Genomic DNA, 27,109 nt, shown 5'->3' on the forward strand with positions numbered 1-27,109 from the left:
CCACGTCGAAACTGAAATTCATGTTGTCACATCAAAACCACAGTCAAGTCCAAATCCGCAGGCAAAGTCGTCAACGGAGAACAACACTTAAAATTAAAGCATGTTTATTAGTGACAACTCATGGATGGAGTGTGCAACTATTTACACAGAAATTAATTATTCCAGAATGCTGATTTTATACAAACATCGGATATTCCAGAATATGCATACATTACAAACATAAGGTGTTTCAAGAACATTTTAAAAACGATAAATACTGAATAACAAATAATAGCTGTTGGTCGGGTTTAAACTGGCGACATGCAGCACGGCATCGACCAATGGTAACCAGTATGCTACACTGCGTGCGCCAAGGCACAGGGCAATATGATCGTATCTTCGTAGATGTTAACAAAACTGTAGATAAACCACTGGCTAAAATGCATATATTTCACGTTTGTCAGCGTAACAAGAATGCAATTTGTCATAGGTGTGCCATGAAGGGAGCAAAACGGGAGTGTCAAAATACCATCTGTTCCCGCTTGGAGGAAGTGAATGAACAGATGATCTATATTTTAATTTTTTTTCTGCATTTCCGCCTCAAAGTTGACGACCGCCAAATTTCGGCGCCCTAGGTGTCCGTCAATCTCGCCTCTCCGGTAGAGGCGGGAATGCCTGTGAGTCGTAACAAAAGGTCCCCCACCACTTCGGTTACTCCACGGCGCGGCAGCTGACTAGCCGCGAAGTGAGTCGGCAGTTTCAGTGAGTTCCCCGAACGCGAACAAAGCGAGGCTGAACATAACGTCCGTCACGGGCGGAATCGTGAGGCTACGAGGCGAACCGTGCCGCTGCCAAGCACTCTCGTTAACTGTCCTGTACAACCTTTCGCTTCGCGATGGCGTGTATGGAGGTTTAAGAGGTTCTACACATCTGCACTTATGATGGAGACTTCGCTGTCCGGTGCACTGGAAAGGAACGTCACAAACTTTTCCTGCAACCACCAGCGACTGCGCGGGATGAACTGCAGGACAGCAGCTGACCTACTACACGTTTCCATTGGCGCTCGACAAATTTATTAAGCTTGTGATGGACGGCCTGCTTTTCGGCTTCTAAAAATAACCCTTCTTTCCATGTCTGTAGGTGAAAATAAACCAAAACTGCTTGTAAGTCGGTACAAGGCGCTTCAGTCCGGAACAGCGCTGCTGCTACGGTCGTAGGTTGGAATCCTGCCTCGGGGATGGGTGTGTGTGATGTCCTTAGGTTAGTTAGGTTTAAGTAGTTCTCAGTCTAGGGACTGATGACCTCAGATGTTAAGTCCCTTAGTGCTTAGAACCATCTGAACCATTTTGCTTGTACGTGTTAAATGTAACGCTGACGTTTAACTCCGAAATACCGTTTCATTGTACCTGTTGAGGAGTTAATGAATTATTTTGTTCTAAACAACCAGCTCAATGAGGTCAGGCTTAGTATTCCTTGAGATGACACAGAATATTGCACTACTGAAAAAAACTCTAACATGCTGGTTATATTTTCACAATTACCGATTTCAGTTGTGATCAACAGCCATCTTAAAAATGTACAGCTACAAGTATATCGACATCACCATATATACTCTGCAAGCTACTGTGAAGAGCATGTTAGAGGGTACTTACCGTTCTACCAAAATTAGGATTTCTTTCGTTCGATTCGCATATTCGCGACTACATGTCTTCGTAGTCACTACTTGAGCGACGCATAGGCGGCTATAACATATTCCTAGCTTCTTTATTTCCCATTAATTGTTAAAACTTTGTGGTAGCCTTTTGCAGGAAAGTTGGTGTCTATTTTCAAGCGTATGCCATTTCAAGTTTGACGGTTTTCTTGTGAGTCAAACAAATCTGTAAGTATTTGTGCTGCCCTTCTTTTTATACGTTAAGTACCTTCCGATAATCCTATTTGAGTCAGGTCTCACATGCTAGAGTACTATTATGTAAGCAATCTTCTTTCTTCACTAATTGCATCTTATCAATGAACCGAATTATGGTACTTCTTTACCGACGATTTGATATCTCCACAACTTGTTACTCTAAGTAACTTAGTTACTCTGCACAAAAGAATTAATAGGTCGCTTTTTTGAAAACCCATCATTTACATCCATTGCGACACACAAGTTCGAAATTTGGCTCGAAGGTGCCTACAATCGTCTTTTGTAACGGTGCAGAAGCAATGCGTCCTGTGAAGGCACTCTCGAGATCGGTGACGCTTGAAACAACATGGCTCGAGAGCTCAGAAGTTCGTGTGAGGTGGGTTAAGGATGTCTCATGAGCATCACATTTCACCACAGTTCCCCCATCGCCATCGTGGACGTGTCACACGACGGGAAAGTCGTCACACACACCCTTAACTACATGTCACCCCTTCTCTTGAGGCCTCTGCGATGGAGGTCAGAATCGCGACGCCCAACACTGAAATAACGCGGTCGTCCAGGACAAAATGTCAGACACTGCCGCTCAATATTGAGATGGCGTGTCCTTAGGAGGTGGCATAAAGGGCGTCAGTGAAACCAGCTGTTCCCTTGGAGTGTTCATTTACGCACATCTTGCGGTCGAAGACGAAGTTTGTAGTACGATGTGCAACAGAACGACATTCTTGACAACGTTTGACATGATCACACCCTCCAAACGATTCAACCAACCCGTCTCTGAGTACATCATGCGGCTGTAACCCTATTGAACGTGTTCTGACTGCGACGGAATTTAGTGCGACCACAGTTTCTGCTTGCGTATACGAGGCGGAACCGCTAGGGATCTTTCCAAATCACACGACAAAATTCGAACGTGATTCAAAGCAGCAAAGGGTGTTTATACTTTTTCAGTCCTGTCGTTTCGCACACTCCGGTGGCGCGATCATGGGAGGGAGGGGGGGGGGTGAGACATTGACACATGTGTGAATAAGATGGCGAAGGATCCCCCTCTAAGAACTCTCCCCCCCCCCCCCCCCCCCCAGTTCGGCAACACCTTTAGTGCCATGCACATACCTTTGTTGAAAACTTGTACCTGTACAGAGACTCCCCTTGACGTTTTCCTATTCTACAGGCAAGGAATTTCTTCGTCACAGTCCGCAGCTCGTGGTCGTGCGGTAGCGTTCTCGCTTCCCACGCCCGGGTTCCCGGGTTCGATTCCCGGCGGGGTCAGGGATTTTCTCTGCCTCGTGATGACTGGGTGTTGTTTGTTGTCCTTAGGTTAGATAGGTTTAAGTAGTTCTACGTTCTAGGGGACTGATGACCATAGATGTTAAGTCCCATAGTGCTCAGAGCCATTTTTTCTTCGTCACACCTCAGATCCCGTATGCTTGGCAACAGACACTAAAGCAGTAGCGTAGCCCCAGTCAGCTGATGGGTGTCAAAGGTGTTGCGTCCCCACAGGTGTCTAGGAAACGGTCTAGGCTAATTTCTGTACAGGAACATTTTGGAGGTACACAACAGTGGATGGATGGCACTGAATGTGTTGCTGAACAGGTTTGTCTTAGAGTGACACTTTATTTCACACATCAAAAAAAGTTTTCCATCACCCTGGTTCCCAGAACTCCTGAAGACACGTTGACTGTGGATATTGTATCACAGACACAGTCTCTTTGACTGTTCAGAGATGTCAGTAAACCTGCCCAAAGATGTAAACAACCATGCATGAGCAGCGCCTATTAGTCGGAGGGTATCCGTCAGCCGATCAATTCCAGTCATTCCGAAGGAGGTACACAGCTCGTGTTGTCTGTAGTTCAATTATGCCAAGACGGTCAATACCGCGGTTCGATCGCGTCCGCATTGTTACTTTGTGCCAGGAAGGGCGCTCTACAAGGGAAGTGTCCAGGTGTCTCGGAATGAACCAAAGCGATGTTGTTCGGACATAAAGGAGCTACAGAGAGACAGGAACTGTCGACGACATGCGTCGCTCAGGCCGCCTAAGGGCTACTACTGCAGTGGATGACCGCTAACTGAGGATTATGTCTTGGAGGAACCCTGACAGCAACGCCACCATTTTGAATAATGCTTTTCGTGCAGACACAGGACGCCGTGTTGCGACTCACACTGTGCGCAATAGGCTGCATGATGCGAAAGTTCACTCCCGACGTCCATGGCGAGGTCCACTTTTGCAATCACGACACCAGGCAGTGCGGTACAGATAGGCCCAACAACATGCCGAATGGACCGCTCAGGTTCGGCATCACGTTCTCTTCACCAATGAGTGTCACATACGCCTTCAACCGAACAATCGTCGGAGACGTGTTTGGAGGCAATCCGGTCAGGCTGAACGCCTTAGACACACTGTCCAACGAGTGCAGTAAGGTGTAGGTTCCCTGATGTTTCGGGGTGCCATTATCTGGGTCCGATATACGCCGCTGGTGGCCATGGAAGGCGCCGTAACGTCTGTACGATACGTGAATGCCATCCTCCAACCGATAGTGCAACCATATCAGCAGCATATTGGCTAGGCATTCGTCTTCATGGACGACAATTCGCACATCTTGTGAATGACTTCCTTCAGGATAACGTCATCGCTCGACTGTTCTCCAGACATGAACCCTATCAAACACGCCTGGGATAAATTGAAAAGGGCTGTTTATGGACGGCGTAACCCACCAACCACTCTGAGGAATCTACGCCGAAACACTGCTGAGGAGTGGGACAATCTGGACCAACAGGGCTTTGTTGCGCTTGTGGATAGTATGCCACGCCGAATACAGGCATGCATCAATGCAAGAGGACATGCTACTGGGTATTAGAGGTACCGGTGTGTACAGCAATCTGGAGCACCGTCTCTGAAGGTCTCGCTGTATGTTGGAACAACATGCAATGTGTGGTTTTCATGAGCAATAAAGAGGGTGGAGCCGGCCGGTGTAGCCGTGCGGTTCTAGGCGCTTCAGTCTGGAACCGTGTGACCGCTACGGTCGCAGGTTCGAATCCTGCCTCGGGCATGGATGTGTGTGGTGTGCTTAGGTTAGTTGATGCAAAACTTTTTTTTGATGTGTGCATTTTATTCATGAATGAGTCATTGCAGCAACCCCCCGCCCCCGTGATTACGCCATGGAAAGCCGCGAAACACGAGGGCTGAAAACGTACAAACACTCTTTGCTGCTTCGGATCAAGTTCGAAATTTTTCGAATGATCCCTAGTAGTTCCACCCTGTATGCCAAAGAAAAAACTGTGATCGAACTGAATTCCTCAGGAGTCAGAACACGTTGAATGGGACTGTAGCCCCCTGATGTACTTAGAGAGGGGTCGAATTGTGCAGGAGGTGTCATCATGCTAATGATTGTCAAGACTGTCGTTCTGTTGCACATTGTGCTGCAAACTGTCGTTTTGGCCCCAAAAGTGTGTAAATGAACGCCCCAGGGGAAGGGCTGGTTTCACCGACCCCCTCTGTGCCACCTCCTAAGGACTTTCTGTGTCGGTTCTGAGTGGAGGGTTGCTTCAGACGTTTTCTTCACCCAGCCATAAGAAAGATGCGTGATTTCAAAATTGGGAGTCGCGGTTCTGACCTCCATCACAGAAGCGTCAAGAGAATGGGTAAGAATGTGAGTAGAGTGGGTAAATGAGACGAACTTCCCAACATGTGGCATGTCTACGGTGGCGTTGAACAGAATTGTGGTGAAATTTGGTGCCATTATGACATCATTAACCCACCGCACACCTCCCATAACTTCTGAGCTCTGGCCTGTGTGTTGCATATGCCGACATGTTACTGTTTGAACCGTCGTGGAGCACGAGAGTGATGTCGCAGGGCGCCACATTTTTGCACAACTACAGAGGATGGTTACAGGCACCTTTCAGCCGAATTTCACACTTCTACGTCACAAAGGGGGCAATGACCGGTTTCAGATAATTAAGTCTTTTGTGCGGTGCATATGTATGGGTTGAAAGATTCTAACAGTACCTAATCGATATTGCACGCATAGGATAATATATTTTCGAATTTTATAAAGCGTGCAGTTTAATAGTTCTGAACTTTTACAGCAAGTTGCCAATCTTTGCACCACTTTGAAATCTTATCCTGCACTGGCAGAATTTCGGTGCACCTTTTTAAGGTAGTATTTCATAACAGACAACTGTGAAAATCTGATATTACTATTAATATTGTCTGCCATGTCACTGATATACAACATGAGCAGCAAGGATAGTAACACATTTCACTGGAGCACATCTGAGGTTCTTCTACATCAGTCACATTTTCATCAAGGAAAGCATACTAACAGTCTCATTCCGTAGAACTCTTCAATCTAGTATGAATGGGACAGTGCTCCAATGGTTTAAATCATACCTAACTGGAAGAGTGCAGGAAGTTGAAATAAGCAGTTCACATAATATGCAAAAACTGGTGATTTCTCAAACTGGGGATCAATCAAGAATGGAGTGACGCAAGGTTCGGTCTTGGGTCCTCTGCTGTTCTTAACATATATTAATGACTTGCCATTCTATATTCATGAAGATGCAAAGCTGGTACTTTTTGCTGATGATACAAGTATAGCTATCACATCCAACAGACAAGAATTAACTGGTGAAATTGTAAACGATGTTTTTCAGAAAATCATTAAATGGTTCTCTGCAAATGGGCTCTCATTAAACTTTGACAAAACACAGTATATACAGTTCCACACAGTAAATGGAATGACACCATTGATAAATATGGACTTCGATCAGAAATCGGTAGCTAAGGTAGAATATTCAAAATTTCTAGGTGTATACATTGATGAGGGGTTGAAATGGAAAAAACACACTGAGGATCTGCTGAAACGTTTGAGTTCAGCTACTTATGCTATTAGGGTCATTGTAAATTTTGGCGATATACATCTGAGTAAATTAGCTTACCATGCCTATTTTCATTCTCTGCTTTCCTATGGCATCATATTCTGGGGTAACTCATCATTGAGTAAAAGAGTCCTCATTGCACAAAAGCGTGTAATCAGAATAATTGCTGGAGCTCATCCAAGATCACCCTGCAGACACTTATTTAAAGAGCTAGAGATCTTCACTGTAGCCTCACAATATACAGGGTGATTCAAAAAGAATACCACAACTTTAAAAATGTGTATTTAATGAAAGAAACATAATATTACCTTCTGTTATACATCATTACAAAGAGTATTTAAAAAGGTTTTTTTTCACTCAAAAACAAGTTCAGAGATGTTCAATATGGCCCCCTCCAGACACTCGAGCAATATCAACCCGATACTCCAACTCGTTCCACACTCTCTGTAGCATATCAGGCGTAACAGTTTGGATAGCTGCTGTTATTTCTCGTTTCAAATCATCAATGGTGGCTGGGAGAGGTGGCCGTAACACCATATCCTTAACGTACCCCCATAAGAAAAAATCGCAGGGGGTAAGATCCGGGCTTCTTGGAGGCCAGTGATGAAGTGCTCTGTCACGGGCTGCCTGGCGGCCGATCCATCGCCTCGGGTAGTTGACGTTCAGGTAGTTACGGACAGATAAGTGCCAATCTGGTGGCGCTCCATCCTGCTGAAATATGAATTGTTGTGCTTCTTGTTCGAGCTGAGGGAACAGCCAATTCTCTAACATCTCCAGATACTGTAGTCCAGTTACAGTAGCACCTTCGAAGAAAAAGGGACCAAAAACTTTATTGGCTGAAGTGGCACAGAAAACGTTCACCTTAGGCGAGTCACGTTCATACTGAGTTGTTTCCCGCGGATTCTCAGTGCCCCATATACAGACATTGTGACGGTTGACTTTCCCGTTAGTGTGGAAAGTTGCTTCATCACTAAACACAATCTTTGAAACGAAAGATTCATCTGTTTCCATTTGAGCAAGGATGAAATCACAGAAATCGTTTCTTTTAATCTTATCAGCTGCAGACAGTGCTTGAACCAATTTCAGACGATACGGTTTCATAACTAACCTTTTTCGTAGGACTCTCCATACAGTTGATTGTGGAATTTGCAGCTCTCTGCTAGCTCTGCGAGTCGATTTTCCTGGGCTGCGAACAAATGCTTGCTGGATGCGTGCTACATTTTCATCACTCGTTCTCGGCCGTCCAGAACTTTTCCCTTTGCACAAACACCCATTCTCTGTAAACTGTTTATACCAACGTTTAATACACCACCTATCAGGAGGTTTAACACCATACTTCGTTCAAAATGCACGCTGAACAACTGTCGTCGATTTACTTCTGCCGTACTCAATAACACAAAAAGCTTTCTGTTGAGCGGTCGCCATCTTAGCATCAACTGACGCTGACGCCTAGTCAACAGCGCCTCAAGCGAACAAATGTACAACTAAATGAAACTTTATAGCTCCCTTAATTCGCTGACAGATAGTGCTTAGATCTGCCTTTTGTCGTTGTGGAGTTTTAAATTCCTAAAGTTGTGGTATTCTTTTTGAATCACCCTGTATATATTCACTTATGAAATTTGTTATTAACAATCCGAACGAATTCAAAAGTAATAGCAGTGTACATGGCTATAACACTAGGAGAAAGGATGATCTTCACTACTCAAGGTTAAATCTAACTTTGGCTCAGAAGGGGGTAAATTACGCTGCCACGAAAGTCTTTGGTCACTTACCTAATAGCATCAAAAGTCTGACAGATAGCCATAGGGTGGTGGGGTTTCGGGTTCCGCTGGATAGGTCAGGAGTCCACTACACGCAACAAGCGGCTACACGGGTAGCAGGGGTTGTGTGGCGTGGACTGGGCGGTTTTTTAGGTTAGATGGCCTCGGGCAAGTACAGAAAGGGTAACAGCCTCAACGGGTGCGGGGCAAAGTCAGGACATGCGGGGACCAAGCAGCAATCGGTATTGTAATTGTAAACTGTCGAAGCTGCGTTGGTAAAGTACCGGAACTTCAAGCGCTGATAGAAAGCACCGAAGCTGAAATCGTTATAGGTACAGAAAGCTGGCTGAAGCCAGAGATAAATTCTGCCGAAATTTTTACAAAGGTACAGACGGTGTTTAGAAAGGATAGATTGCATGCAACCGGTGGTGGAGTGTTCGTCGCTGTTAGTAGTAGTTTGTCCTGTAGTGAAGTAGAAGTGGATAGTTCCTGTGAATTATTATGGGTGGAGGTTACACTCAACAACCGAGCTAGGTTAATAATTGACTCCTTTTACCGACCCCCCGACTCAGCAGCATTAGTGGCAGAACAACTGAGAGAAAATTTGGAATACATTTAACATAAATTTTCTCAGCATCTTATAGTCTTAGGTGGAGATTTCAATTTACCAGATAAAGACTGGGACACTCAGATGTTTAGGACGGGTGGTAGGGACAGAGCATCGAGTGACATTATACTGAGTGCACTATCCGAAAATTACCTCGAGCAATTAAACAGAGAACCGACTCGTGGAGATAACATCTTGGACCTACTGATAACAAACAGACCCGAACTTTTCGACTCTGTAAGTGCAGAACAGGGAATCAGTGATCATAAGGCCGTTGCAGCATCCCTGAATATGGAAGTTAATAGGAATATAAAAAAAGGGAGGAAGGTTTATCCGTTTAGCAAGAGTAATAGAAGGTAGATTTCAGACCACCTAACAGATCAAAACGAAAATTTCTGTTCCGACACTGACAATGTTGAGTGTTTATGGAAAAAGTTCAAGGCAATCGTAAAATGCGTTTTAGACAGGTACGTGCCGAGTAAAACTGTGAGGGACGGGGAAAAACCCACCGTGGTACAACAACAAAGTTAGGAAACTACTGCGAAAGCAAAGAGAGCTTCACTCCAAGTTTAAACGCAGCCAAAACCTCTCAGACAAACAGAAGCTAAACGATGTCAAAGTTAGCGTAAGGAGGGCTATGCGTGAAGCGTTCAGTGAATTCGAAAGTAAAATTCTATGTACCGACTTGACAGAAAACCCTAGGAAGTTCTGGTCTTACGTTAAATCAGTAAGTGGATCGAAACAGCATATCCAGACACTCTGGGACGATGATGGCACTGAAACAGAGGACGACACGCGTAAAGCTGAAATACTAAACACCTTTTTCTAAAGCTGTTTCACAGAGGAAGACCGCACTGCAGTTCCTTCTCTAAATCCTCGCACAAACGAAAAAATGGCTGACATCGAAATAAGTGTCCAAGGAATAGAAAAGCAACTGGAATCACTCAACAGAGGAAATTCCACTGGACCTGACGGGATACCAATTCGATTCTACACAAAGTACGCGAAAGAACTTGCCCCCCTTCTAACATCCGTGTACCGCAAGTCTCTAGAGGAACGGAAGGTTCCAAATGATTGGAAAAGAGCACAGGTAGTCCCAGTCTTCAAGAAGGGTCGTCGAGCAGATGCGCAAAACTATAGACCTATATCTCTGACGTCGATCTGTTGTAGAATTTTAGAACATGTTTTTTGCTCGAGTATCATGTCGTTTTTGGAAACTCAGAATCTATTATGTAGGAATCAACATGGATTTCGGAAACAGCGATCGTGTGAGACCCAACTCGCTTTATTTGTTCATGAGATCCAGAAAATATTAGATACAGGCTCCCAGGTAGATGCTATTTTTCTTGACTTCCGGAAGGCGTTCGATACAGTTCCGCACTGTCGCCTGATAAACAAAGTAAGAGGCTACGGAATATCAGACCAGCTGTGTGGCTGGATTGAAGAGTTTTTAGCAAACAGAACACATCATGTTGTTATCAACGGAAAGACGTCTACAGACGTTAAAGTAACCTCTGGCGTGCCACAGGGGAGTGTTATGGGACCATTGCTTTTCACAATATATATAAATGACCTAGTAGATAGTGTCGGAAGTTCCATGCGGCTTTTCACGGATGATGCTGTAGTATACAGAGAAGTTGCAGCATTAGAAAATTGTAGCGAAATGCAGGAAGATCTGCAGCGGATAGGCACTTGGTGCAGGGAGTGGAAACTGACCTTTAACATAGACAAATGTAATGTATTGCGAATACATAGAAAGAAGGATCCTTTATTGTATGATTATATGATAGCGGAACAAACACTGTTAGCAGTTACTTCTGTACAATATCTGGGAGTATGCGTGCGGAACGATTTGAAGTGGAATGATCATATAAAATTAATTGTTGGTAAGGCGGGTACCAGGTTGAGATTCATTGGGAGAGTCCTTAGAAAATGTAGTCCATCAACAAAGGAGGTGGCTTACAAAACACTCGTTTGACCTATACTTGAGTATTGCTCATCAGTGTGGGATCCGTACCAGATCGGGTTGACGGAGGAGATAGAGAAGATCCAAAGGAGAGCGGCGCGTTTCGTCACAGGGTTATTTGGTAAGCGTGATAGCGTTACGGAAATGTTTAACAAACTCAGGTGGCAGACTCTGCAAGAGAGGCGCTCTGCATCGCGGTAAAGCTTGCTCGCCAGGTTTCGAGAGGGTGCGTTTCTGGATGAGGTATCGAATATATTGCTTCCCCCTACTTATACCTCCCGAGGAGATCACGAATGTAAAATTAGAGAGATTAGAGCGCACACGGAGGCTTTCAGACAGTCGTTCTTCCCGCGATCCATACGCGACTGGAACAGGAAAGGGAGGTAATGACAGTGGCACGTAAAGTGCCCTCCGCCACACACCGTTGGGTGGCTTGCGGAGTATAAATGTAGATGTAGATGTAGATGTAGCATATAAAAGGAAATTAAAAGAATTTCTTAATGGCAACTCCTTCTACTCATTAGATGAATTTTTGGATATAATAAGTGGGTAATATCCTCAACCCCCACAAAAAAATTAAAAATATTAAGTGTCATGTAATATTTTGTGTAGTGTAATATCTTGTATAGACACCTTTTATTAACCTGACACGTTCCACATCATTACGAAGTGTCGTATTCATGATCTATGGAACAAGTACTAATCTAATCTAATCTAGTAACAAATTTCGTTTGATACCACACATGATCCTAATTTCGTTAAAAATCATTGGTGTGATGCTGAGTCATATATTTTTTAGAAGTCAAATCATTCTACATGCACCTGATTGCCTTGCTCCATGGCTTTTTTGGTGTCATAAGAGGAGAGTGGATTCGCATGTTCAGTGTTTATGGGCTCCATACTGATTGGCGTGGAAGAGGCCCTTGCGTTCGAGATGTCTCTCTACGTTTGAGCTAAGAATATGTTATAACATTCAGCAACAGATGGGTGCAAATAAAGTTAGTTAGCAGTTTTGTGGATTAGTCTGCTACTAGACCAGTGTGATCTCTGCTTTCTTCCAATTACTGGTCATTGAAGCCTCTACAGTATATTACGGTTAAGAGTGAGACTAAGCTGCACCTTCTGTGTAGAATCTGACAGGGATACCATGCCCTGGGGTCTCATTCGGAGTTAATGCTTGCAATTGTTTCTCAGCGCCACTCATACTAATATCTGTACCAGTTATCTTCACAGTGGTTCGAGATTTAAACTGGGACGCTACTCCTGGGTCTTCCTTTGCGTAAGAGCATTTGTAAACGGAGGTTAGTATTTCTGGTTTCACTTTGTTATCCCCAATTCCGGTTCCTTTGTCACCCATAAGCGATTATGTACAATCTTTGGTGCCACTAACTGTCTTCGCACGTAACCAGAATATCTTTGATTCACTGTCTACACAAATTGTCTTTTGCGGTTGTCAAACAAGTTTCATTTAGTATCGCTTTATCTCTAGCTCTAAGATTATCGAACAAAATATTTGTCACCCGATGAAAAGAGCGCAATGGTTGCTTTAGAACGCTGTAGACTGTAGCTGGTACTAGTCATATGGCGCACCACCGCTGACGTAAATCCGTCCTCAGACGGAACGTCTTTCTCACAGTAAAGGACGCCAGATATGGCTTCCATCATGGTTGGTGCACGCTGTTGCGTCATACCGAATGTGCTCTTCACCATGAATTGCGACCACAATGCCCTCTAGCGGCATTTCTCCGCGGTATATGGTTCGCAAATCACACATTTTCCTTACGAAAATAAACTCGCGTTTAATTATTAGGTCGATAAAAATGAACGTTTCTTTCGTTATCCAAATGCTAGCCTGTTGTTATATCTTTAGTATGTACAAATAAAAATGTCAATATCCATGAACATGATAGAAGGCAAAAGAAAAGTTCCATGACCAGTCAGTGAGCACAAACTTTTAAAACTAACGAGTTTTACGAACAGATCGACGGGGTGGCGATGGGAAGCCCTCTCAGCCCAGCTGTTGCCAATTTATTTATGGAGATCTTCGAACAGCGAGCGCTGCAGACTGCCAGAAAAAAGCCTGCTAAATGGTACCGCTATGTTGATGACACATTTGTAGTGTGGAGTCATGGTGAAGAAGAGTTGGATGTCTTCTTGGTGCACCTGAACAGCATTAACCCGAAGATACAGTTTACGATGGAGAAAGAGAGCAATGGTCAACTCAGTTTCCTGGATGTGTCGGTAATTAAACGGGTGGATGGGACGCTGGGTCACAAGGTATATAGAAAGAACACTCACATGGATCGATACCTCCACAAGGAATCTAACCATCATCCTAGGCGAAAAAGAGGTGTCATTAAAACCTTGGTGGACAGAGCCAACAAAATCTGCGAGCTGGCTTACTTACAAGATGAACTGAATCACCTACGGTCAGCCTTCATCAAAAACGGATATACAAGTAAGGAAATTGATCGAGCCCTCCATCAAAGAAGAAAAGAAGCCAGAAGTCCAGAACAACAACGGACACCTACTGGAAAAGTTTTCCTACCGTTTATTAATAAGGTTACGGACCGTGTCGGGGAAGTTCTGGCCAAGTATGGGATCGAAACAATCTTCCGACCCACCAAGAAGATTAAGGAACATTTAAGAACTGCAAAAGACGCCCGACATCCCCTAGCAACACCTGGGGTATACAAAATTCCATGCAGTTGTGGACAAGTATATATTGGAACAACGAAAAGAAGTGTAAACACCCGCTTAGCCGAACATATAAGAAACTGTCGCTTAGGACACATCGAAAAATCGGCCGTAGCTGAGCATGTTTTTCGATATGGGAATCATGAAATTAAATTTAATGAGACAAGCGTTCTAGCACGAACATCCCAATATCATACGCGCATGTATAGAGAAGCAATAGAAATTCACAAGCACCACAACAATTTCAATAGAAAAGAGGAAGTTTTAAAGTTGGACAAAATATGGATATCGACGTTGCGCCAGCAGAATGACAATCGATTACTCTTAATCGAGCATGATGACGCCTTCCAAAGATAGGCATACCGTCGGCATCACGTGACGAATGGTGGTGCCCTCTATGCGCTCTATAAATGCGAGAGTACCAGCAGCCTCAGTGGCAGTGGCCGGACGACCTCGGAAGTTGTCTCCCGCAGATGGAGACGAAACGTCAGGTGGAAATTTTATACATCGACCACGGCCTCTCAGCCCGGACGTTTTAACTGAAGACATTAAAATAGTTATAGAGGTAGAAAATGTGTAATGTGTCAGCGCTAAGGTACAGTGTTCATAGTATGAGTAGGACTATCTGTGCAGGATGGGCTGGCCGGGGTGGCCGAGCGGTTCTAGGCCCTACGGTTTGGAATCGCGCGACCGCTACGGTCGCAGGTTCGAATCCTGCCTCGGGCATGGATGTGAGTGATGTCCTTAGTTCTAGGGGACTGATGATCTCAGATGTTAAGTCCCATAGTGCTCAGAGCCATTTGAACCATTTTGTGTAGGATGGTGAGGTATATGAAGAAGAAGATGACAACCGAACGTGATCTAGCACACACTCCAATTGATGTTCAGTTGCTAAGATGTAAGTTGTGCATTGTTGGTATTTGTGGGGAGGCAATGCTTGAATTAACTTCATGGGACACTAACATATACCTAAAACATTTGAGTTTTGTGAATTTAGATGATCTATACTGTGTGTTATCAATTGCTACAGACAGTCTGAGCCACTGGCATGCATCTATGGGAGCTGCATACTGTGATTTTGTAGAGTATTTGTGTGCAAATAGTGTAAATGTAAAGCAATTAGAACAGTGTTTAAGTGCTTGTATCCCATCTGTGTCAAAGAATGTGTGTTGAGTCTGTAACTATAAAATCTGAGAAGGCTGAATTTATTAAAGGAATACCTATGTATGTAATTGTACCATTAGTCCTGAATATGATTCAGTCTGAATTCAAGGTATATAGAAAAACATTATTACTTGGAAATTACTGTAAAATTGAATGAATGTGTGTATACACAAGTGTAAATAAAAAATGCTCTACGATAAAGTTCTTTGTTTCCAGCTACAATAACTTCAATGCTGAAATGATTATAGTGTTTTATAAATACTGTAATAACACTGATATAGCAAATAACTTATGGTTTATTGTCATTAACAGTACGTTTTTATACATTGCTAGCAACATCTGATTGCTTATATGCAGAGATACATCACACTAAGACAGGCGGAGAATGATTTTATATACGATATTTACACAACAGCATCCAACTGATTTGATATGAGGACTAGCAAATACAGGTGACAAAGAAAGAACCACACATACATGTAGTCACACATATAAATATACAAACTGCTGTAACTACCAATGTAGTGTGTGTGTGTGTGTGTGAAGTTTGTTACAACTCACTAGGCTCTGTGACACTGGAGTCAGAGAGGGAGAACCCTAATCCTCGTATATATGAGAATTCGCCTACATTGCTGCTGCACCTGTATCCACCTGCATTTTCAGTCATTTGTTGAACACGGTCACTTCATTGTACAACTTTCTTTGAGACACTGTCACTGCTGACATATTGTTCATATCCATGTTCATTTCATTCTCACTCAGGTTTGGAAAGGAGTTACATACAGAAGCAATGTGTCCTTTCTTATGGGACCTATTACATGTTGTCCAGCACTTGGAACACGTGGTCTGTTCAAGTTGAATGAAACAGTATGGGCATTAAGGCAACAGACCATGAGGGTGTCGCTGTCGTGATGTGGACTGTTATTGGCCTGAACAACGATTATCTATACAATGTTGAGACATCTGCTGGACTGCAGCAATAGCGTCTACATTTCCTCGTGAACTGAGTGAAGGCTGGAAGGAGTTAGAGGAAATGATTTCTGAAACTTCAGACCAGACTTTTATCTGACTACCTGCAGCCCATGAATCTTCAAATGACTGACTTCAGTACTCCTGACACTGTAGAGTTCAGTCTTAAATTTCCCTATCAGGAGCAAAGTGTAGTAATGCCTCATGAACCATCTGATCTGCATAGTATTCCTCATGAATATTTGTCACAAAATTACAATGACGGCTAAGACCATGTAGCTCTGCTGCCCATGCCCTCTATGACTATTTTGGCAGCTTTTGGCACTGGTAAAACTCTACTCGAGCTGCAATAATGTGAGCAGGTTTACAGTGGTAGATAGAAAGTAACTTACACTTCTGATTTGAACAAAGACTTGAAGGTTCTTATAAGGGAGCGAGCTGACACAACGACCAATACATGAAAGGTGAAGTCCACAACAAAAAAAGGGCCAGTACAAGTGTACATCTGTTACCCCAAATGCCTGGAAATGTTTCCGCAAGCGTTTTTTGTAGGCACCCTAGTCTTCTGCTGCTTCGTCATACACAAGGAACAGCAGAGGATATGTTGTTGACGGTGCCACTGGTTGTGCCAGTGTAGTCGTTACACAGAAAATAGCAACTGTCAGCGCTTGTTATTGCTCAAGAAGAGGTTTAAGCACTTCCTCCATTGAAATTAAACTCAAAGTACCAAAGACTGAAGTGGAACACCTGGAGTCGAATACTGTAGTCGTTGCCAAAAAGTGTTCTACCCCAAAACACTGTAATTTATTTCTCAAACGGTACACACACATGGAATGCAAGATACAATTTGCAACACATTTGTGGCTGGTTAAGCCTTGTCCTCTGGCCTATATAATCATTAGTTCCAACAGGGGGCACAGCTGGCACGCTGCGCATGCAAATGCTGTCATATTAGCAGGCCGGGAGGCCTCTAGTAGCCGCATCAAGCAAGAACTTTATGTGTGAAGAATGAAGTGCCGCACATACTAAATTGTTAGTTACAGCATAAACACAAATAGCGTGTGAGAAAATATGTACATAGTACACATAATAACAAACAACTAGCAAGCACAGAGTGTGCAGACATTCACACACATACACACAACTATGACAAATGCTTCTTGCACCTATACAGGATAATAATAATAATGAGCGTATGGCAATGGTGGCCGGGAGACCCCTCGCGGGGCGGTTCGGCCGCCGCTCCACAAGTTCTTTAACGCCGCTACGGCGACTTGCGGGTGAATGAGGATGAAATGATGATGAAAGACACACAACACCCAGTCAACTCGAGGCAGAGAAAATCCCTGACCCCGCCGGGAATCGAACCCGGGACCCCGTGCGCGGGAAGCGAGAACGCTACCGCGAGAGCACGAGCCGCGAACACCTATACAGGATGAACGTTAATAAAGCCGACAAACTGCAGTAATGGATTCCTGACTGGAAAGGGAGCAAAAAAGGTCCAATGAATATGTGTCCGGAAAGGGACGGTGTGCATGCAATGGCAACAAATCGTTCTGAAACACGGTACAGAGCTGCATCGCATCTACGTCACAATAGGTGTTCAAAGGGGACTCCATGAGATGTGATTGTCATGCAGGATACGCATAATCACACTTTAGTTTACACCATGTTGGTGAGCCATTTGCCTGGAGCTTGTACTAGGGTTCGTCTCAATGTACTGTACAACACGGTCTTTCAAATCTGGTGCATGCACAGTCCACCACCTCCGCGCATGTTCATCTGTCTCAAATACCCATGCTCACACAGATGCCCCAAAAGTGCTTGAAATGTTGTGTGATGCAGTTCATGTCTGTGAAGGTACTTGTTTTGGTACGGCCATGCTACCTCTGGACCGTTTCCATATGTTTGGTTGTATGTAAACCCTATCTCGGCTTGTTGCCGACACGAATACCAAACCATTCTGCTGCTTACAGTACGTTGCGCCAATCACACAGCCTGCAACACACAAGAAACACACGGCACATGGTCATCCATCAGCGCCATCTACAGTGATAACGGTACATTTCCAGACACATATTCATTGGACCTTTTTTCCTCCATATCCAGTCAGGAATCCGTCCCTGCAGTTTGTCGGTTTTACTAATTTATATGAAGATGCTTTACCACCAAGCAGACATGTCTTTTTCAAAATCACACCTCGCGAGTGACCTCTTTTTGGTATTAACTTCAGTGTATCCCTTCAACCTGGGACACTGCTTGAAGGAGATCCCATGGGTGATTCTAGTAAGTTGCATACGCAACCTGTGACACTGCAGGAGGTTTCGGTAGCGTAGAATATATTACTGCTTATTCCCCAGCATGGTCATTATCTTGGGGACAGAACCATTTTGCAGAAATAGACACTCCAGCCACAGCAACAAGTAGATGTACTCATTATAGAAATTGATGGGCTATTCCCTTTATTCCTCCAGGACATATCCCACACGTGCATCCTCAGCCACACGATGGATCTTTTTTCCAATCTGACAACTTTATCTTTGGACAACCACCAGAACCCTACAAATGACAGAGATCCTTACATAGCATGCCCATATAGATTCCTTACATGCAAGTAAAGGATGTAACTACAATTGTCAAATGGCCTGTACTCCTCCTCACTCATTCACACGTTACTCACCTTAGCATACCGGAAGACATTGGCAGACCCCCCTGCAAATCCTGCGTTTGAAAACAAGCAGCATATTAACATCAGTCAACAGTTCGATATTGCTATTTGTCATTTTTAAAATAGCATCCCACGAAAGCGTTGGCACTGTGAGAAAAGAATGTAGGATCCAAAGTGTCTGCGCCAAGGTACACACTCTGGAATTCCTCACAACCTCTACGAGCAAGTGCACAACTGTCTCCATCTACAATTTAGCATATCTGTCTACATTAGAGAATTTGAGTTCTTGTCAATCAGTCGCCAGGTGTCCTATCCTCTGCATCGATTATGGCAATGCATGTGAATTTGCTGGTGAATGCAGTTGTCAGGTAATGTGCTTTCATGGCGCCTCTCCTTGTAATCAAAATATTAAAGTGAGAAGATCTCATCCTTCATCAGAAGCTGAAACTTTGCTTTGTCAGGATGGGTGGCTCTGGTGATATGCATTGTCTCAGTAATTTTCTGAAGATGGGCGTGTGTGAGTCTTAAGAAATAAAGGAAGCGGAACGATATTCTTGACATGATTCGTTTGGAAAATAAAATGCACTTTTCTCCATTGTCAGGTATCACACTGGCTGTACCTTTTTCCAACCCAAAATCACCCAACTGCTCAACAAGAAAGTGAGCATCATACCCACACAAATTACAGAATAAGATTGGTATGCCCAGAATGATATTCTCACTCTGCAGCGGAGTGTGCGCTGATATGAAGCATCCTAGCAGATTAAAACTGTGTTCTGGACCGAAACTCGAACTCGGGACCTTCGCCTTTTTCAGGGAAATGCTCTACCGACTGAGCTACCCAAGCACATTTCCCAAGCCGCCCTCACAGTTCTAATTCCGCCAGTACCTCGTCTCCTACCTTCCAAACTTCACAGAAGCTCTCCTGCAAAACTTGCAAAACATGTATGGATATGTGTTGTGACAGTTTATATTTCAAGTTTCATGCTTTGTGAGCCGCACTGCAGAACTTCCCAGTTGAATGACAATGGTCTCTATATGGATTTCAGCTTTTCTATCCAGTGGCATCCCACAAATATGACATTAACCTGCCTGCTTATATAAGGCATCATTCTCCTGTGAGTTGGCCATTGGAATGTTGTTTCCATAAAGAACATCAACACTCAGTGCAAGTTCTTCAAGGTCATAGAGCAAATTTCTCGCAGGACTATCCTCAGCTTGTGATCTGAATTTGTTGCGACTGAAGTCATATGAGTATACAACTTGACAAGCTGCCACATAAGATATACGTCTTTCTGTGAAAGTGGTGTAGGAGGCTGTGGGATCACTTTATCACCTTCACAACGTGCCACAGTAACTAGTAAGTACTCAAAGTCAGCATATACAACAAAGGGATACCATTTCTGGTGGGTGGTGGGGAGTGTCCTTATATTTTTTGAACTTTTTATCCTATCTGGACATTTCCAAATGCACCAGTTCCTGGCACAAGTAATCAACCAGATGTCTTTCTAAATACCCAGTTGTAGTAAAAGAGTTGAGGCATCTGTGGCAAAAATTCCTTGCCCATTATGTTTTGACAACTGGGCACAAAGTAGGCAGGATACATTCTTAATCCAGATGCAGTAATGCTTCTCGCCTTTAGAGAATAGCAGTAAATCTGTGTGTTTGTGACACTGACCAGCTGCTTTGGAAAAGTAAAGGGATCCAACTACTTTCTGCTTCAGATCTCTTGGCGTGCTTTTATCCTCATCTACAGGTACACCGAGACTGTAATAAAGAACCAAATAATTAATGTTCTATCTTTTGAACTTTGGTAGGTGTGGGACTGTGATGGGGACAGAGATGCCTTCAAAGTTATAATGTTCGTAGACATTGAATGTCTTCTTCGTACTCACAGCCCTAGCATTTTTTGAGTAATTTCTATTGCAAGTCAGAAGAGATCATGCAAAGCAAAATTCATCATTCTCATCCAGAATCTGGAGATACATAGATACTTATTTAGCAGCAGTATTATCTAGAGGAGGGATGAAACTGGACCACCTATAAAGTGGATCAAAAATATGCAAGTACAAATCAAGGTGGAGTGCATGGCTGAGCATCTTACTAGACCCTCTTTACTTCATATAAGAAGAATGACTCAAAATGACACTCTAGGTAAAAGTTCCATGCCACTTTCCAATTGTCTCAGACCGAGATATCATGCCCTCTTTCCTAAGAATTTCAACATTTCAACAACACTTTTCTTTGCAGCAGCAGGTGGATCTCGATATCCTGCATTATCGTTATGAATGTAGGGTTGCAAGTACCCATCGATGAAAGCCCTGGCAACCACAGAGTAGTCTAACATGGCTACCTGGTTTACCTGGCGTTCTTTAATCATATAGGCTGTGGGGATCCTACGGCTAGGCAGGGGACAATAGGCAAATGGTCCCACACAAGGTGATGATGCCGTAGATGGCAATGGTCGCATGAACGATGGGTCTGGTCATGATGTTTTTGTTGTTGTTTCCAACAGTCCAACTCATGGAAGTTGAGGTACAGCAAGCCTGCCTCTGGACATATCTCGCAAATACGGCAATTACAGGTCATCAAGTAATTCTGAAATGCGCAAGTAACAACTATATAAGTACCATGTGAAATTATAAACAAACACACAAGTATATATAGACAGATACTAGAAAGAAGTCTGCCTCACCTGACTACAAACATCGCCCTGAAATCTCCTCATCTGAGAGCGAAATTGAGGATATAATAGGTCGAGGCGGCGATAGAGGCGCTACCTCATATTTGTTAAGCAGTCATAGAAACTTTACATCGTCACCAGCATCACATACTTGACTCGTAGAACAAATAAGGATTCTTGTTAAGTATGAAAGGACAACTGCACACACACACACACACACACACACACACACAGAGAGAGAGAGAGAGAGAGAGAGAGAGATATGTGAAGTGTACACATTATCCTGGAAAAATACAATGTTTCTCCCGAGCATCACTTGCCATGTAGTCGTGGAAATGCACACAGCTTTCGATCACACCAGAATCAGCAACAAATGCGCAGAAAGAAAAATGTAACGCAACATTTATCAGAAGTAGTGCACTGTGATTTCCACAGAAATACAGTTTTGGGAGCAGCAGCGAGCCTGATGAATTCTGCAGAAATAATTTCTCCTCAGACATGTGCATGGGTAACCGGAACCGGATACATGTGTATGCTGGCAACTACACATATATATATACAGGGTGGTCCATTGATCGTGTCAGGGCCAAATATTTCACGAAATAAGCGTCAAACGAAAAAACTGCAAAGAACGAAACTTGTCTAGCTTGAAGGAGGACACCAGATGGCGCTATGGTTGGCCCGCTAGATGGCGCTGCCATAGGTCAAACGGATATCAACTGCGTTTTTTAAAATAGGAATCCCCATTTTTATTACGTATTCGTGTAGTACGTAAAGAAATATGATTACTTTAGTTGGACCACTTTTTTCGCTTTGTGAGGCGCTGTAATAGTCACAAACATATGGCTCACAATTTAAGATGAACAGTTGGTAACAGGCAGGTTTTTTAAATTAAAATACAGAACATTTTATTTCGGTTGTTCCATTGTGATACATGTACCTTTGTGAACTTATCATTTCTGAGAACGCATGCTGTTACGGCGTGATTACCTGTAAATACCATATTAATGCAATAAATGCTCAAAATGATGTCCGTCAACCTCAAAATGCATTTGGCAATACGTGTAACGACATTCCTCTCAACAGCGAGTAGTTCGCCTTCCGTAATATTCGCACATGCATTGACAATGCGCTGACGCATGTTGCCAGGCATTGTTGGTGGATCACGATAGCAAATATCCTTCAACTTTCCCCACAGAAAGAAATCCGGGGACGTCACATCCGGTGAACGTGCTTTGACGACCAACCCACCTGTCATGAAATATGCTATTCAACACCGCTTCAACCACACGCAAGCTATGTGCCGGACATCAATCATGTTGGAAGTACATCGCCATTCTGTCATGCAGTGAAACATCTTGTAGTAACATCGGTAGAACATTACGTAGGAAATCAGCATACATTGCACCATTTAGACTGCCATCGATAAAATGGGGGCCAATTATCCTTCCTCCCATAATACCGCACCGTACATTAACCCGCCAAGGTCGCTGATGTTCCACTTGTCGCAGCCATCGTGGATTTTCCGTTGCCCAATAGTGCATATTATGCCGGTTTACGTTACCGCTGTTGGTGAATGACGCTTCGTCGCTAAATAGAATGCGTGCAAAAAATCTGTCATCGTCCCGTAATTTCTCTTGTGCCCAGTGGCAGAACTGTACCCGACGTTCAAAGTCGTCGCCATGCAATTCCTGTGGTCTGTTGCAACAGATATTGTTGTCGTGTTCATTTCTACTAATTCTGCACGAATTTGGGGCTCAATTTTGAATCTATTTCTCTTAGTGGTAATTCTGATATACACTATGCGATCAAAAGTACCCGGACACCCCCAAATACATATCTTTTTCATATTAGGTGCATTATGCTGCCACCTACTCCCAGGTACTCCACATCAGCGACCTCAATAGTCATTAGACATCGTGAGAGACTAGAATGGGACGCTCTGTGGAACTCATGGACTTCGAACATGGTCAGGTGATTGGGTGTCACTTGTGTCATACGGCTGTAAACGAGACTTCCACACTCCTAAACATCCCTAGGTCAGCTGTTTCTGATGTGATAGTAAAGTGAAAATGTAAAGGGACACGTACAGCACAAAAGCGTACAGGCCGACCTCGCCTGTTGACTGACAGAGACTGCCGACAGTTGAATAGGGTCGTAATGTGTAATAGGCAGACATCTATCCAAACCGTCACACAGGAATTCCAAACTGCATCAGGATCCATTGCAAGTGCTATGACAGTTAGGTGGGAGGTGAGAAAACTTGGATAAACTGCTTATAAGCCACTGATCACGCCGGTAAATGACAAACGGCACCTGGCTTGGTGTAAGGAGCGTAAACATTGGACGACTGAACAGTGGAAAAACGTTGTGTGGAGTGACGAATCATGGTACACAATGTGACGATCTAATGGCAGGTTGTGGGTGTGGCTAATAGCCGGTGAACGTTATCTGCCAGCGTGTGTAGTGCCAAGAGTAAAATTCGGAGGCGGTGGTGTTATAGTGTGGTCGTGTTTTTCATTGAGGGGGCTTTCACTCCTTGTTGTTTTGTGTGGCACTATCACAGCACAGGCCGACATTGATGTTTTAACCACCTTCTTGCTTCCCACTGTTGAAAACAAATTCGGGGATGGGGACTGCATCTTTCAACACGATCGAGCACCTGTTCATAATGCACGACCTGTGGTGAGTGGTTACACGACAATAACATACCTGTAATGGACTGACCTGCACAGACTCCTGACCTGAATCCTGTAGAAAACCTTTGGGATGTTTTGGAACGCCGACTTCGTGCCAGGCCTCACCGACCGGCATCGATACTTTTCCTCAGTGCAGCACTCTGTGAAGAATGAGCTGCCATTCCCCAAGAAACCTGCCATCACCTGATTGAACATATGCCTGTGAGAGTGGAAGCTGCATCAAGGCTAAGGGTGGGCCAACACCATGTTGAATTCCAGCATTACTGATGGAGGGCGCCACGAACTTGTAAGTCATTTTCAGCGAGGTGTCCGGATACTTTTGATCACATAGTGTATTTGTCATCACTCATAGTTGTTTTACGAGGTCGTCCTGGTCGTAGTATGTCCTTATTGCTACCTTTTGTCTTCTGGCGGTCACAGGTGTATTGCACTCCCCCCTATTGACACACTACACTGTTTCGCAATTTGGCGAATAGATATAACTGCTTGGCTAAGTGCTACAATTGCAGCACGTTTTTCTATGGATATCTCCACTAGTGGAGCCATATTAGCGATGTGCACACTTCAGTGTTACGAAGTAACTGGCGTGCAGGAACCAGATGTTATGTATCGTAGCACTGCTTGCCATTCGCTGCGGACATCACATCACTACAGGGAACAACACAGGTGCACCAAATGCGGCGTCCGTCGGCAAATAAGTAAACAAACATACGAGGAGGAATCCAAAATTTTCGGGGCTGGTGCTGCCATCTGGAAAGTAGGAGTAGTAGATCTTTGCACCGCTATGTGGCGAGAGCTGCATATCTGATGAGTCAGTGTGCGTAGTAGCATTCAGCTGGGAGGACGTGTTGCATGTCCACAGTGATTTCAGTAATACTCTGTATTTGGTGTGCGGCGATTTTACGATCGATCCGCGAACAGAACAGCACGTGTGTATCAAATTCTGTGCGAATCTCGGGAAAAGTGCTACGGAGGCCCTTGCAATGATTTAACAAGTGTTTGGGGGACAGAGCATGAGCTGCACGCGTGTGTTTGAGTGGCTCTCCAAGACCCAAAAAAGCGAGATAGGTGAAGAGCAAAGTGAAGAGCGTGATCATCGTTTTCTTTGATGCCGAGAGAATTGTGCACAAAGAATTCATCCCACCCAACCAAAAGAGTGAGTTCCCCTTACTACTGGGAATGAATTCCATGAAAACGTGCGGCGACGATGGCCCGAACTTCGGCGTCAAGGGAACTGGCTGCTGTATCACGACAACGCGCCTTGTCACACGTCCTTGCTCACCAGGACGTTTTTGGTAGAAACAACATGGCGGTTATACCCCACCAACTATATTCGCCAGATTTGACACCTTGCGACTTCGCTCTATTCCCAAAACTGAAACTCAAGTTCAAAGGCCGTCGGTTCGACACCCTAGAGAGGATTCAAGAAGCATCGCTGGTGGTGATAAACACCCTCAAAGAACAGCTCTTCCAGAAAACGTTTGACCAGTGGCAGAAGCGCTAGGACTGATGTGTATGTGCGGATGGGAACTACTTCGAGGGTGATTGTGACCATTAGTCCAAAGGTATGGTTTTCAACAGATAGCAGCATCAATCCCGAAAATATTGGATAGCACCTCGTATCAGGTAGGTACATAACGTTTATGTACACAACATTGTTTGTTAGATACTATTGTATCTCGATGACCACAAACAAAAATCATGACATGTGTACAACTGTTGTACTATTCCTTTGCTTTCTCAATCGTACCCATGGTATTAGACCTTATCTACAGAGAACTAGATTTATTGGGTGTATTGAAATTAATGAGTGGTAGTGTATATTAAATAAGTACCTGAAGCCTAAGTGAGAAAACGGAATGAAGTGAATAAATAAATATGAGGTTTTTTCAGATAAACAATTTATTTATTTGTAAATCAGTTCAGTTGCAGTGGTACACTTTCTGAAGTGTTCGTAAACTCATGTTGTCCATATCTCTTCTTCTTCTTCAGTTGGTTGATGGCAGGACATACATGTGCTTGGAGATACTGAATATATGCATTTTTACAAATTGCTTGAACCCTGGACATCTTCTCATGACCTTTCACATGAACTATGATTTCTCTGTGATCGAAGTTCAGGGCCATGACACCATAACTTCATATTTATGTACCAGTATTCATTTCATTCCGCTTTCTCACTTAAGCTTCAGGTAATTATTTAATATACGTTGTCTGTTCTCCGCGTGAAGAATAAGAGAAATAATTTTGAATTAATAAATATGAAGTTTTTTTTAGATAAACAATTCATTTATTGTTAAACCAGTTCAGTAGCAGTGGTACATTTTCTGAAGTGTTCCTAAACTCATGTTGTCCATATTTCTACTTCTTCAGCTAGTTGATGGCAGGACATACATGTGTTTGGAGATCCTGAATACATGCATTTTTACAAATTTCTTGAACGCTGAACATCTTCTCATGATCTGTTATTTCACTGCGATCAAAGTTCAGAGCCGCGACACTATATCTTCATAGGCCATTCCACCATCATCCCAGTGTTTTGCATGGTAAAATCGAGTCACCTGTGGTGTTATTTTTCGAGTTTTAGCCGACCGTACTGAGCTAAATGGTTTGGGCGAAGTGATGATTGTGGAATACTTTATTAATACCTGTCTGGCGTTGGAGAATGTGATGAATGCAATATCTTTAAACACAAATTGTCAGAATGAATCATAAAACTCATGTCTGTCTGCAAAGAAGTCTGGATTATAAGGCATCACTGTAAAAAAAAATAAAAATAAAAAAAATAAAATAAAATAAATTATAGTACAGATTGTACAATTCCTGCTAGTGATAAATAGTTTACGAGACAGTCATGTAGCAATAATGCGTATGCTGCCTTGCCTGCAGGGAAGATTTGCAAAGATTCGAATTCAGTATGTACGTCAACAGTTACAGTTTTCACTACCTTTTGTTACGTTGAATACCTGTGGGCTGAGTGTACATCCGAAACCATCATCAGTCTTACAGTAAGATGGGCAAAATCTTATGTATATGTCATACAATAGTCCATACATTTTTTTGTCCCAGTCAAACTGTATTTTTGTCATATGAAAAAAATTGGAGTTTAGACGAACTTCAGCATTGATTAGTTTAC

The sequence above is a fragment of the Schistocerca cancellata genome, chromosome 4, assembly GCF_023864275.1.
Source record: "Schistocerca cancellata isolate TAMUIC-IGC-003103 chromosome 4, iqSchCanc2.1, whole genome shotgun sequence".
NCBI classification, from domain to species: Eukaryota; Metazoa; Arthropoda; class Insecta; order Orthoptera; family Acrididae; genus Schistocerca; species Schistocerca cancellata.